The sequence below is a fragment of the Euwallacea similis genome, chromosome 23 (assembly GCF_039881205.1).
Source record: "Euwallacea similis isolate ESF13 chromosome 23, ESF131.1, whole genome shotgun sequence".
NCBI classification, from domain to species: Eukaryota; Metazoa; Arthropoda; class Insecta; order Coleoptera; family Curculionidae; genus Euwallacea; species Euwallacea similis.
In genome coordinates, this window is record NC_089631.1 from 2,455,436 (window position 1) to 2,468,446 (window position 13,011).

Genomic DNA, 13,011 nt, shown 5'->3' on the forward strand with positions numbered 1-13,011 from the left:
CTACTAATGCCTTTTAAGATAGCGATGTGAAAAGTTCGCTTCAAAGAGACTATTTCTTGAGGGGGGTTTATTGTGCTTCTTGGCTTCTGAAGGTCTTTGGCCGTTACAGACACCCAGAAATTTACCATCGACTTTAACCTTAAAGACAGTTCAGAACTTATTCGATCGACGTTAAACCCACTTGAGTAATAGGTACTCGCAAACCGTTGTTCTTTCAAAAGACACTAATGTTATTCCTGAGCCATGATCCCACGAGTCTACTGCCACATTCCAGAGGGTCTCCAGAGTTCTGTGTTTTCATCGAAATAAATGAATTTTCCTCAAACTTTCAGTTCATTGGATCTATTACGAACGAGCAGAGTTTTTCCTCAAGTTTGTGTCATAATTGCAAGCAATTGGTTCAGCCACGATCATTAACGAATCATTCAGCTGAGTGGTCCATTAGCTAATGATGTTCGTTAGCAGTCGCTGAACTACTAACGAATGGTTGCTGCAGGGGAAATGTTCTCCTTTGTGACAATGATAATCGCTATAACGTCATCTTTTATGAGTATATCAATAGCTTCCCCAGTTTGAAAACTGCTTTCTTTACCGTCATAGAGCTGAACTAAGTTAGTCAGCTGAAACAGGGAATGATTGCGTTCAGTGTAGTCTTACGCATATCCGAAAAATTTGTAAAAATGTTTGAATAAACTAAAAGTTAGAAGCCGCCTCCTCTGTGTCCATCATTGCAGTATTTGCGCCCCATCGTGATGGCAAAATGGAGCACTCTTAATACCCCTGCAATAAAAAGAAACATTACCCCAACCAGCGACTGCCCACCACCAATTACGAACACCTTTAATAAACACTTTACAGCTGCAATAAAATCAATCCTTGTCAACTGTTTCCCATTCATCAAACCGGCTTCCCCTCCCAAGAGCCGACGTGACAGCTGCCGAAATTATACAGCTTCGTTAATCTGACTTGGCTGTTACGAAAAAGATCCATCAACCGAGCCAAAAATAAAATTTGAAAACAAAATCAAACACACACAGCACACACAACAAAATGGTATGCGAGTTCCCTGCCAGCCCGAAGGCGCCGTTCGGGCGCGATCGTGCTTCCTCGCATGACGTCAATGCGGATCAGACGAGTTGATTGGTTAGGGGCGGAGTTAGATCCAGGCGGGTCGAAGCCCAAGCTCGGTTCTTTCGGGCAGCTAGTACGTTCGAAATGTCTTAAAAGTAAGCACGTTGCATCCTAAATCGCGATTTTTACCCTGAAACCTGTATTTTACTGCTATTTCTTTTCGGTGTAGTGCTCGAGAAGGTTTCCAGTTGCTACTGTGAAATTTTCATCGAGATCGGACGATTCTAACCCGGTGAAATCGTAAGGTGAATCCCAAAATATTTTAACATTAATCTGTGTATGTAGGCGATGCAACGTTGCCGGTTAGTTCGGTCATAGACGTTGCCGATGCGATTTTTTAATGTCGAGCCATCGCGGCAACCATAGCGAGTGAGGCCCGAGACAGTTGAATGCGCAACTTGGAGGTAATGTGATTTTTTGTGTCAATGCACTGTTTTTACCTTTGATATGCTTTCGCTCGCACTCTCTTTAGCCGCTTTCGTAATTATTGTTTGCATTGGGTAATTGCTAACTAGTAGTTAGTTCTTGCAGCTAGTTAATTACAGCGCCTGCCTGGCATTACCGTATGGGGAGTATGCTTATAAACAAATTGCAGATGTGGCCCACAATTGCATAGTATAATGGTGAGGCGAATTCGACCGTGACAATAGGCACAATGTCGGCCCTGAGAAAGGACTCAGAAAATGGTCACCTTGAATAGAAAGCCATTATTTATCATTGACACCGTAATATCGAAATCTTTTTCCATTTCCCAGAAAAAGAGGCCATAACGGAATCGAAAGTTTTGGCGTTTGAAGAAGAAAAACAGATGACAAGGCTCAAGAGATGGTTTAATGTTAATGAGTTCTCAAGGTTGAGACAACATAAGACCACCCGTCTGGTGGTCCAACCTGGCCAAGTGGAACCACCATACATTATCATGCTTCACCACAGTACTCGATACATATCGAAGATACCTCTCTACCGAAAGCGAAATAAACAAATGCCGGCGCTGCTGCACGAAATAACAAACGACGACGGCAATAAATACATCACATCGGCTTTTTCTCTCCATCCTCGTTCCGCCGCATAGCACCGCGTACCTCTTTGTTTAAGTGCTAGTCACGAGTATCGCCGCTTTTCTTTTTTTAGGCAGCCGTAATGACACGCTATCCGTCTCTCTCGCAAATTACTACTTGCTTTCGACTTGCTCCTCTTTCTTTTCCGAAGCGACGTTGCCACGCGTCCTTCTGTCTTCGTTCTTCGTCGGTTTCGTGTCGGCGATCCGCCCTCTGTCCTCGTCTATTTCATTAAATTTGAGCCTCCGAGCCGGAATGTTACGGTTCGAGAGGGCTTTAGGGATCTCTCTACAAGATTACGCCGGTTATGGGTTACGTCCCTTTCTAGAACAGCGGTATGTGTGTTTGTTTCCTGCCTGAGGGGTGCAAAACGTAAAAAATAATATCGTCAGGGGAGATCGGAGGGTCGAACTCGTTCGGATGGTTTTAGTGCGAGTACGTAGGGATGCATGGTTTTGTGAAGTTATTTGACGATCGATTTTTTGGGCAACTGCGAATGAAGCGGCATGGCAGGAATAGGAAGGAAGCAGGAATGGGGCATTTTTGGCCAATGGATAATGCACGCTTGTAGTTTTAGTTATTAGTAAGTAGGTACGGAATTCATTTTCTCAATCAGATCACTATCACCTATTAGTTAAAGGTAGAAGAAGGTTATAGGTAAGTAACTGTGGGCTTTGCAAGAAAACAGACTGCATCGCTACCTGGTTAAAAGGAACATCGATTTTTTAGTGGTAAATTTCAATTTTTTCTGGTTAGTAATGTGTGTCTAATGTCATTTAACACTAAAATCACTGCCACTCATCGAATTCTGACAAACATTCAGCGATATCTTCGGTTCTGCAGAGATATAGAGAACCTGAAGGACTGTTACACTGATGCATTCCCTGAATATAATGCAATAACATAACCACCCCCATTTAGACGTGTGCGAACTTAGAGCATTAAGGAGCGTCAAAAACAATCGCTTATATGTATTTCCAATGCTTTTGATCCAATGTCATCAAAAGCGTTGGAGCCTCGATCCAATATTTTTGATCTAGGATATGTCAAGATTTATATAAAATTGAACATAAATGACTCTCAGAAACTACTTCACGAAGCCCCATTCAAGTCATCGTTAGAAAGTACAAGCACGGAGGGGCAAGCGATCATATAGAGTAGATTGTGAATGATTGTACCACTTTCGATATTACAATATCAAGAAGCTCATATAAAGTAGAAGTTAGTGTCTTGATGACTCTAACAAAGAGATCAAAGAAAGAGTTTATATTCATTATTTTCTGTGAGGACCAATTTAGAGCCAGCCCAAAGTTTCCATCAATGTAGACGGTCAATTGGATGGTTTGATGCTATCAATGAAACTTTATATTGTTTTGAAGCCGCCAACGTTTCTTCCACGCAATGTTGCGTCTCTATTAGATCTAATTTTTGAAGAGAGCTTCTTCTCAGAAATTACCAACTTCTCTGTAACTACTTTCTACCTTAATAGGGTCAAAATTTATTGTAGTTAACCTTTGAAGTTTTTCATGCAAGAAGGAATGTTTTTGATAGATACAAAGGTGATTTATTTTTTATTATTTTTCTTCACATTTGAACGTGAATAACGATGATTTTCTATGAATTTGAGTTCATTTCTTATTAAAACTGCAATCAGGAGCTAAAAACCGACCGATCAGAATAGTTAAGACCGTAACAAGGTTCGGAACATAAGAAAATCTCAACCGTCAGAATATCAACCAATGGTGTCAAAAACTGAAGACGATGAGTTAAGATACAATAAATAATCTTTTGGTCAACGTCAAGAACATCTAAAAATGCATAAAAGACGGGAGCGAATAAAAAAATCTAAATGTATGTGTGAGTGATAGACAAAATGAACATAAAAATGTCTCAGAAATGACATCTAGATGTTTTTGATTATGAGTACGTCACGTTATTATAAAGGACAGTATGGCACTATCTACATACTCAGAGCCACCATCTCAACATGTTCTTTAAATCTTACTGACTTTCAAAAACCTAAAAACAAGTCATTGCACCTTAGTGTTAAATTCCAAAACTATCTATTCACTGAAGTTGTATGGCGAAAGGTGTGACAGATCATCCAGACTCCTCTCTTAGTTACCAGATTCCCTCTCTCTTGGTTTGATAGAGAGTTTTTGAAGGCTTGAAGCTTTATTCCAACATAAAGGAAAATCAATCGTCAGAAGCCGGCAGAGATATGTGCAAAGAGTCCCGACCGGTATTCTCCGCATATTTCTGCCTGTTCTTGACGACGATTCAGGATTGGTTTACCTATTTCTCTGTTGGAACAGACCTATAGATAAAAAATTGTTCTCAGAATTAACTTTCAATTATGCGTCATAGTTCTGTAGGACTAACTCCCTAATATCTACTTTGTAAAATTATCAAGTATCTTGAGTGTAGGCTTTCTACAAATTTTGTCTATAAAAAACGCGTATAAGGAATAGTACATATCAATATATGATTACAAGCCCCTATAACAAGCCCCCTATAATTCCCTATAAAAACCATAAATTGTCTTGACAAAACCATATAACTATCCTACTATCTAATACTCCATTTCCTGCTACATAAATAAAGTTTGTTGCCTAATCAGCGATCCTGTAGAGATTACATTAAGTGTTAAATTAACATTCATGATATTACTGTTGCAACTTCATCCTTAGTTTCCTGATGATTTTTCTATCAAGTGGAATATATCTCTCCCTTTAGTAACCCTTATATTTTGCTTCTGTTACTACGAATTAGCAACAATCTTTTTAAAGGCCAAAATTATCTCGTTTTTAAGATTGTGATGAAGCGAAACAGAAAAATAATTTAGGGTGCATGATAAATCAAATCTAACAGTGGATTCGAACATCCAAAAAGTGCACATTAAGTGCGACAATATGGCTGCCAAATGCTATCTGCGCTTGTCTAACACGTTACTACACATCACACAGCAACATATAGCTACATAACACAACAAAGACAGTAAATAAAGTCCGCCATATTATTGCATTGCTTGCGCACTGGTATGAGTCTCGGAATACGTTTCTAGTTATAGTTAAGTTCATAGTCATTGTATTTTAGAAGTGATGATGTTTTCAAAATTGTTATTTCCGCCATTCAGTGTATTATATTGTCAGCTTCTCTGGCGTTCTCTACAATCTCAAGAAAGAAAGGAGCACAGAGTATTCATCAACCCTTCGTCTTATCGACCAATCTGGATTAACCAAATGCTCTTTTGAGAAAAAAAGAAAAAGTCGCTTTATATCTGATGCAGTAACTACTACTTTGCAGGATGGTTTTCATTTTGTGCTGAACTTTAATTCAATGTGGAATTTTGAGAAATTTTAGAGTGTTTCAAAGTCAAAAATACGGAATTTCATCGAAGAAAATAGAACCAAATGTTCAAATCGGATAAAATTGCTTTAAACTAGAAGAAACATGAATAGCTTCGGTTGCAATTTTTCGAAGCGGAAAAGGGATGTCTATTTAACATTTTACAAGAGATACTTAAAAGGAAATGAAGAAAGAGCGAAGATTTTAGAAGCAAGTGAAAATGGGATATTTTACCGAGGACCTCCTATTAGATAGGAAGGATATATAGGATAGGAAGTTGATACCTTCTATTAGAGAATTGTATTGAGAAAAATTTGGAAAGGGAGAAGATTTATAAGTGTTAACCCTGAAACAACCAAAATAATCCCCCATCAACTTCCCGAGAAAAGGGAGGAACTTTGAGACCATAGAATTTTAGTTTAACTTATCTCTAAGAATACTTTCAGCGAAGTAGACATTTGCAAGGCTGTGATTAAATAGAGAAGCTCTTTTATCAGACCTATGAAAGTGCAAATAGGTCATACAAATAGGCATTAATATCACGAGCACTTTAAGTATATTCTAAAAACGTCTTTGTGATGATAACCTAAAGGAGAGAAGGTCAAGCAACCACCCTCCAAGAACGTTCGAAAGTAAATACATTTTAACTGGCATTGGTCGATAGAAAATTGACTTAACCACAGCCCTAAATCGAGTTGATTTTCCAGGAAAGTTGTTTACTTACCCTCTGATTCTTGAAAAGTGATCACATTACTGTTCAATTTATGGCGCAAATGAAGATGATCTCATGAAGTCTGGATACTTTCTAGAATTTGAATTTGAATTTGAATTGAAAAGAATGCCATTAGAGAAGAAAAACTACATGACCTGAGAGTTGGAAAATGCTGAATGAGCACATTTCTCAATGTAACCAAATTTTCATCGACGAATCACTCAAAAAGAACCAAAACGGTGGCAAGCCTAGACCCCCCAACTAAGTCCAAATTCTTCGTTTTTCCCCCCTCTAATTTTCAATAAATTCGATGTTTGTTTTTGCTTCGAGTTGACTGTTATTAATTCTGTTTGGCTTACTAATATAATCATAGAGTGTTTACTTAAGTAGTTAGCATGTGGTGCCTGGTGGAACTTTGCGGTCTGCCTTCGTAGTAATGGGTTTTTAGAGTTGTTGGTTCGTTGACTTGAACTTTAATGTCTCGTTTTTTACCATCGATTCAAGTAATAATTGAGAATAGCGAAGAAAAACAACAAGCTTTCGTCACGCAAACTGGGTAAGCCCTTCTTCACTGCCGAGACTCATAAAGCCGTCTCGTACGAGAAGTGAATACTCAAACAGAAGAACCGGATACGGAGGTTTATATACAAATTATTGCCCGGCTTTGAAAACACGTTGTATGGGGCTTATGTAGAAAAGACAAATAAAAGTGCTTGGTGAGATTTATCAAAGAATCTCACCTGTACTAAACACGCCTTAGCGATAAATCGGAAGCTTTGGTTAATTTAACACTTAACTGGTCTCAAACAAAAACGTTGAAATTAGCCTACCCAATGGAGCATGACTTCCAAGAACACTGCTCGACTGAGAGCTGTTTACTAGACTTTCTCGCCTTCCATGAATAAGCAATTAAAACATAGCTACAAGATCAAAAAACGCCTTAAAAATTGTAATACGAGCTTAATAGAATCCTCGCAGTCGATCAATTCACCCTGAGCACTCAGCAGAGACATAAATTTTAAATATGAGAAAGGGACAGCTGCAAAAATAGTTCGGCTTTACCCGATTTAAGGGCGTCCCGCCGAAAAATGCCGCTCCGATCTGTCTACTTTTGCTACCCATAAGCCGAAAATAGGATTTGCTTTTAGTCTCTTCACATCTTAATGACTTGTCCCATTAAGGGAGAAAATTTGAAGGGCGATGATTGGTTTACATGTAGAGGGTGCAATTTTGTTCATGGAAAATTTCACCTGAATTACAACAGTATTAAAGATTCATTAATCATTATAGTGTAACCCGAGCGTGGGTTACATGTCTGTACTTAATTATACGTTGTTTGGCAGCAACTTTATATCTTCGAGCAGGAGCAATTTGTCTATTCCGCGAATGATGGATCGCTGCGAGATCTGTATGTAAAATGAAAGTTGATGTGTGTAATAATCACCTGATGATGTTATAATGCTCAAAGCGAGAGATGTGCAAGGTCCAGAAATAATCACAAAATTAATCATGAGCAAAAAACTTTTACACTGATACTTCGAGTTAACACTGCATTAATAACGCTCATTGACATACATGTATATGTAGATCGTCGTGAACCCAACATTATTCAGCAAAATCCTCTCATATGGACTTTTTTCTTTTCCCAAATTTCCAGTTGATTTTTTTGTAATCAGCCAGTCTTTTCTCGCGTGAAAACATGTTGAATTATCCACAAACTTCCAATTTTTTAATATGATTACTACAGCATCGGTGGGTACTAAAAAAACTTTCTTAAATAGAAAAATCTGTTCATTTTCTAGTGATCCAAATCCAATGTCGTCATTGATAAAAGGAATCGTCATGTCGTTCGTGGCTCCTAATACAATTTTGTTGCCTAAGTTTATTTTATAATCACCACGAACAAGCGCATTATATAATAGACACATTTTATAGCACAGCCTACGGGATAAAGTAAATAACCACAACAAACAATAGGATTTAAAAGATAAAAAATAACCGATATTTCTATAAATACCTAGTGAAAAAAGTCGTCTATGTGGAAAACAGAATACTAAAACCCACAATGACTTTTCTATCAGGCACAAATTTCTTCGAGAATATGAATTTTTTAAGATATTTCTAATTGTTTCCTCTTCGCAAGGTACAATCGTTTTTACAATTTAAATTGTCAATCGGTGAATAATCAATATTTACAGTGGTGGCCAACTAATTAGAAACGAATCCAATATGCAAGTCATTTTAATAGAACATCTCAATACCAACATTATTTTATGCTATTCGCTTTTTTTACAATCAGGCTTAAGCGGCTGAGAAGCAGAAACAAAAATAGCCTAAACAAACATTTGAATATTTATTTGAAAACGAATCTAGATAGAAATCGTATTTCGCACTTGAAAATGATTATTTTAATTTTTTTCACATATACTCTATCAGTGCAAAAATTAATATATTAATAGTAATTTGTTGTATTATACAATGGTCTAGAAATCAAAGTTGCGAGTGCCACGTGCAAAGTAATTTATAGTTTCAGGCAGTGTGGTTGGTCTTATAAAGAAATATCAAAGTATTTGAATTGTTTAAAAAAATGGTGTTTAATGCTTGAGAACACAAAAAAATATGGTACCCACGAAAATATTCCACGCAAAAGAGGGCAAGAAAAACTAGCCAAAAAAACTGACAAGACTATAGTTTTGGTGGCAAATAAAAATCCAATAATGACGTCAGATGATATTAGAAAAGAAATTTTGGTACAACCCTTCATTTCCACACGTACTATAAGATGACGGCCAAGTGATGTTCAGTTAGTTTCATGAAAGAAACCACTTTTAACAAAGAAAAAACCGTCAAGCTCGGCTGAAGATCGCAAGAGATCACATCGCTTAGGGGATAGATGACAGGAAAAAACATTATGGTCAGATGAAACTAAAATTCAAAGAGTCCGTAGTGATGATAGAGTAAATGTAAGACATCCAAAAGGAAAAGAAAATGATCCAAAGTACACAACTACTGCATTAAAATATGATGGAAACATTAAGTTATGGGGTTGCTTTTCGTGGCGCGGTGTTGGCCCTCTAATCAAGATCGAATGTGTTATAGATCAAGAAGAATATAAAGACATTTTGGAGAATCATATGCTTCCAATTGCCGAAGAAAATTTACCAATTGCTTGGATATATCAACAGGATAATGATCTAAAACATATAAATCGTTTAGTTAAAAGATGATTTCAACACAAATATGTGACGGTTATTGAGTGGTCTTCGTGCAGTCCTGACATGGATCTTTGGTCTGACTGAAAATCTTTGGTTTCAACTCGAAAGAAGCGTAAAGCAAGAAAAAATAAAAAACTAAGGAATTAGAGGACATCGTTCAACAAAAATGTAGTCATATAACACCAAAAATGTGTCAACACTTAGTTGAGTCCAAACCAAGAAGATACAGAGCTGTAATTGATAAAGTTATCCAACAAACTATTATTTATTTTAATTTTAAGTAATCCTGTTGATTAATAATACATTTTTCTTTATTTTTTGTAATGAAAAGCTGTCGTTTAGAATTAGTTGTCCATAAATAAAAATGTATATCCATTGTATGTTGATTTGTAATGAATTTTCGAATTCAGAAAAGAATAAATATACATATATTTAAAATTCTTAATGATCTTCAAAAGTTCAATATTTCGGTTTTATCGTTTCTAATTAATTGGCCACCACTGTATATATTGGTCGGATGTAGGCTACATCATAAATTGAAGTATCGGAAATTAAAAAACACAAGGGCACATCTATCGTCCGAGTCTGTCACTATCGAAGTATTTATTGATAGAATATAACAAAATGCGCTTACATCAAGTTAAGAATACGCCATTTCCAATTTTAATATAGCTCGAAGGGCGTCTAGGTACGCTTTTAAGTTTAATTGCCATCAGTTCTTCCTCTTTTACTTCAATCTTAATGTTCATCGAATAAGTTCGAAGGACCAAAAATTACGGTTGGCTGAATAACTTTAACTATTCTGTATCAAATTCAGTTATCATTACAACATAACAGTCAAATTAAACAAATTCGTGCCACTCAGACAACAATCTTATTTCAATAGAACATTTTAAAGACACAACGAATGATAAATTAAATAGATAAAAATTTTCAACCGTACTCATGCTTAAACAAACTTGGAAGTGAGTGGAGTGCGATCACCAACCGTCTCAATTCAATTGACAGGGGGTCATTAACGCGGATCATTGCTAAACTTTTTTAAAGTCGGGCAATTAAAACTTTGATTTAAATCATTGCAGCAGTTTTCCACTACTGCAGTGATTTTATCAAAAATCATTTTGGAAATATAGAAATTTACACTATTACACTTTCCTAACGTACTGCCAAAATAATGCTCGTGTTCCGCCAAACAGATAGACGCCATGTTGACGTGTCAATCAAGCACCGATAGTCGATTGTTTGCCGTTGATTAAAAAAGCTACCCAAACAACGGTACACATCCTCGATAAAAGGCGGTTAGATGTAAGTGCCCAGATTAAACGATTAGATTGTGCTTAATGTATCCTCAACTACCTGTCACTTGATATATTAATACATAAACAAATAACCACGGTTTATTTACTGTTAACAAGTGCCTACTTGTCAGCTAGCATCAAACTATTCAATCGATTAATTCCTAATTACCATATTCACGTCAAACCCACCCCTGATTGAGTGAAACATATGCCGATCGCTCGCCTCATCACCCCCCTGATACGTGTACCGCGGCCTTCTTCGGGTTAATTATGGCCCCCACATTCGTTTGTTTAATAATGCCCAGAGGGAGAGCAAGGCCTACTTGACGAGTCACGTTCAAGGGTCGGAAACAGGCCACTCCCATCTCTTACGTCATTCTGATCTCCTGTTCGGAGACCCTGCGAAACCACGTGGCTGAAGCGGGCGGCAAGGACGAATTTCGAGGGAAGAGATGTGGTGATGATGAGGGTCTGAAAGGCGATGACTTACTACTTATTTATAAGGAATTTATCGGAATATCAATAGGTATTCCGATAAACATAATTGAAGATACAGTTAAGAATTTTTGTTAGATTTTGAAAATATTGGGTTATGTTTGTTAATGTCATGATATGAAGTGGATGGGGGGGTCGTTAGTAGAGGATATGAAGATGAAGAAAATGCAGAAGAACTATTTCTTTTAGTGCACGCTGTATAGCATTGGCAATTTGCGATTTTTATTTATATTTTTAATTTCCGTTAGTACATATAGAATATACAGGAAAAAGAAACACATTCTTCACATCTTTTTTGTGTGCAGTGATGAAAAATCTATCAAAACTTATGAAATGACATACATTTGAACATATTTTGCTGCTGCGTTCAATATTTACAGAATTACAGCTTTTGTTGTTACGTATACTGTATGTTACGTATATTGGCATTATTTGTTAACTGAATTTTAAAAAAATGAAGTCTTTCGTTACTATAACTAGTTGCAAAATGAAATCGGTTTAGTCACCGATTTCGATTACAAAAATCTTTATGTGTTAAAATGAGAAAAACAAGTATAATATGTAATATATTATAATAAAAATAACATTCAATTAGGTAAGAATCGTTTTAAATATCCTTGCTATGCTGTTTTTAATCACTTATTTATTATTCATTTGCACGTTGCTATGCGTGTAAATGAATACATTCATTTGCATGTTGCTACTTCGAAAAAAAGCTCTGACCGATCCATTTTTATTTTAAGTTATATGTACATTATTTAAGCTACATATTTTTTTAAATTTATACAGAGCGTCCCTAAAACAAATTGTGATAACTTACTTAATTTTTTACAACCTCTTACAAGTATTAATCATGATTCTCGAAGAAAACCTAATTTCGGATCTAATGTAAATTAAATAATTCGTAATCCTAATTTGAAAGAAAGTGTTAACAGTGGCGTGTGAACGCAACTTGTCATTCATGGACGTATTGTTGGAAATATGATGCGAGTTGCCTATTTCGAAAATTCAAACTAATATCAATGACAGAACTGTTTCATGAAGCAGAAATACTGATGACAAAAACTTTATTACGACCATCTGGTTAGAAATAATTATGGTTAGGGCTCTAACCATACTATATCAATGGGCCTAATTGGTTTGGTGACGGTTACAATTTTGACATAACCTCCTTTTAAGTTTTTGCCTTTGCCACTGGAAATAAACAGAAAATAAGTCGAGCTTGCTCCTTCAGGCTTGCAAAGCACGGCGTCCTTGCTCTGTACTCTTCTTGCTCTACGAGCCTAAGAGCGTTTCGCGACTGTTGATTATATTCAGACTGACGCTTATTTAATAATTTTCTCCCAACTTTCAGATTTAACGCTATTACACGACGACTATTACAAACGGTTTCTTCTTCAAATCCGACACAAATATGCCGTGATTTCCATATTTTGGTTCGTCGAAATAAATTCTATGGGTTTCGACACACGGAACGCTTAAAACCAAAGAAGCGGAACATTTTGCTGTTTGACTTACCGTCTATTCTACACTCCGAGTCTATTTTAGGCGAAGTTACTCGTCAGAATGTGACACAAACACCCGGGATATAGCAATAAACAAGAGTAAATGCAAAAAATAAAAATTAGATAAAAATAAAATCAGACTGATATCGGATGACAGATAATCTTAGACCTCTCCATGGATATTATCGAAAACTGCTTTTTAGACCACCTGTGGTTATTTTTAGAGCATTTTCGTGCAAAAAAAATTGT

The 13,011-nt window shown here is 36.5% G+C and overlaps 1 protein-coding gene across 2 annotated transcripts in view; it reads left to right on the top strand.

The window, feature by feature from the left end:
• The first annotated feature begins 1,213 nt into the window (after positions 1–1,213).
• Positions 1,214–13,011, top strand: part of LOC136416577 (polycomb group protein Psc-like) — a 30,362-nt gene continuing 18,564 nt past the window's right edge. For both annotated transcript variants that reach the window (XM_066401826.1, XM_066401827.1), the window contains exon 1: positions 1,214–1,535. The gene's annotated coding sequence lies outside the window, so the exon portion shown is untranslated. The remainder of the gene's footprint in view (positions 1,536–13,011) is intronic.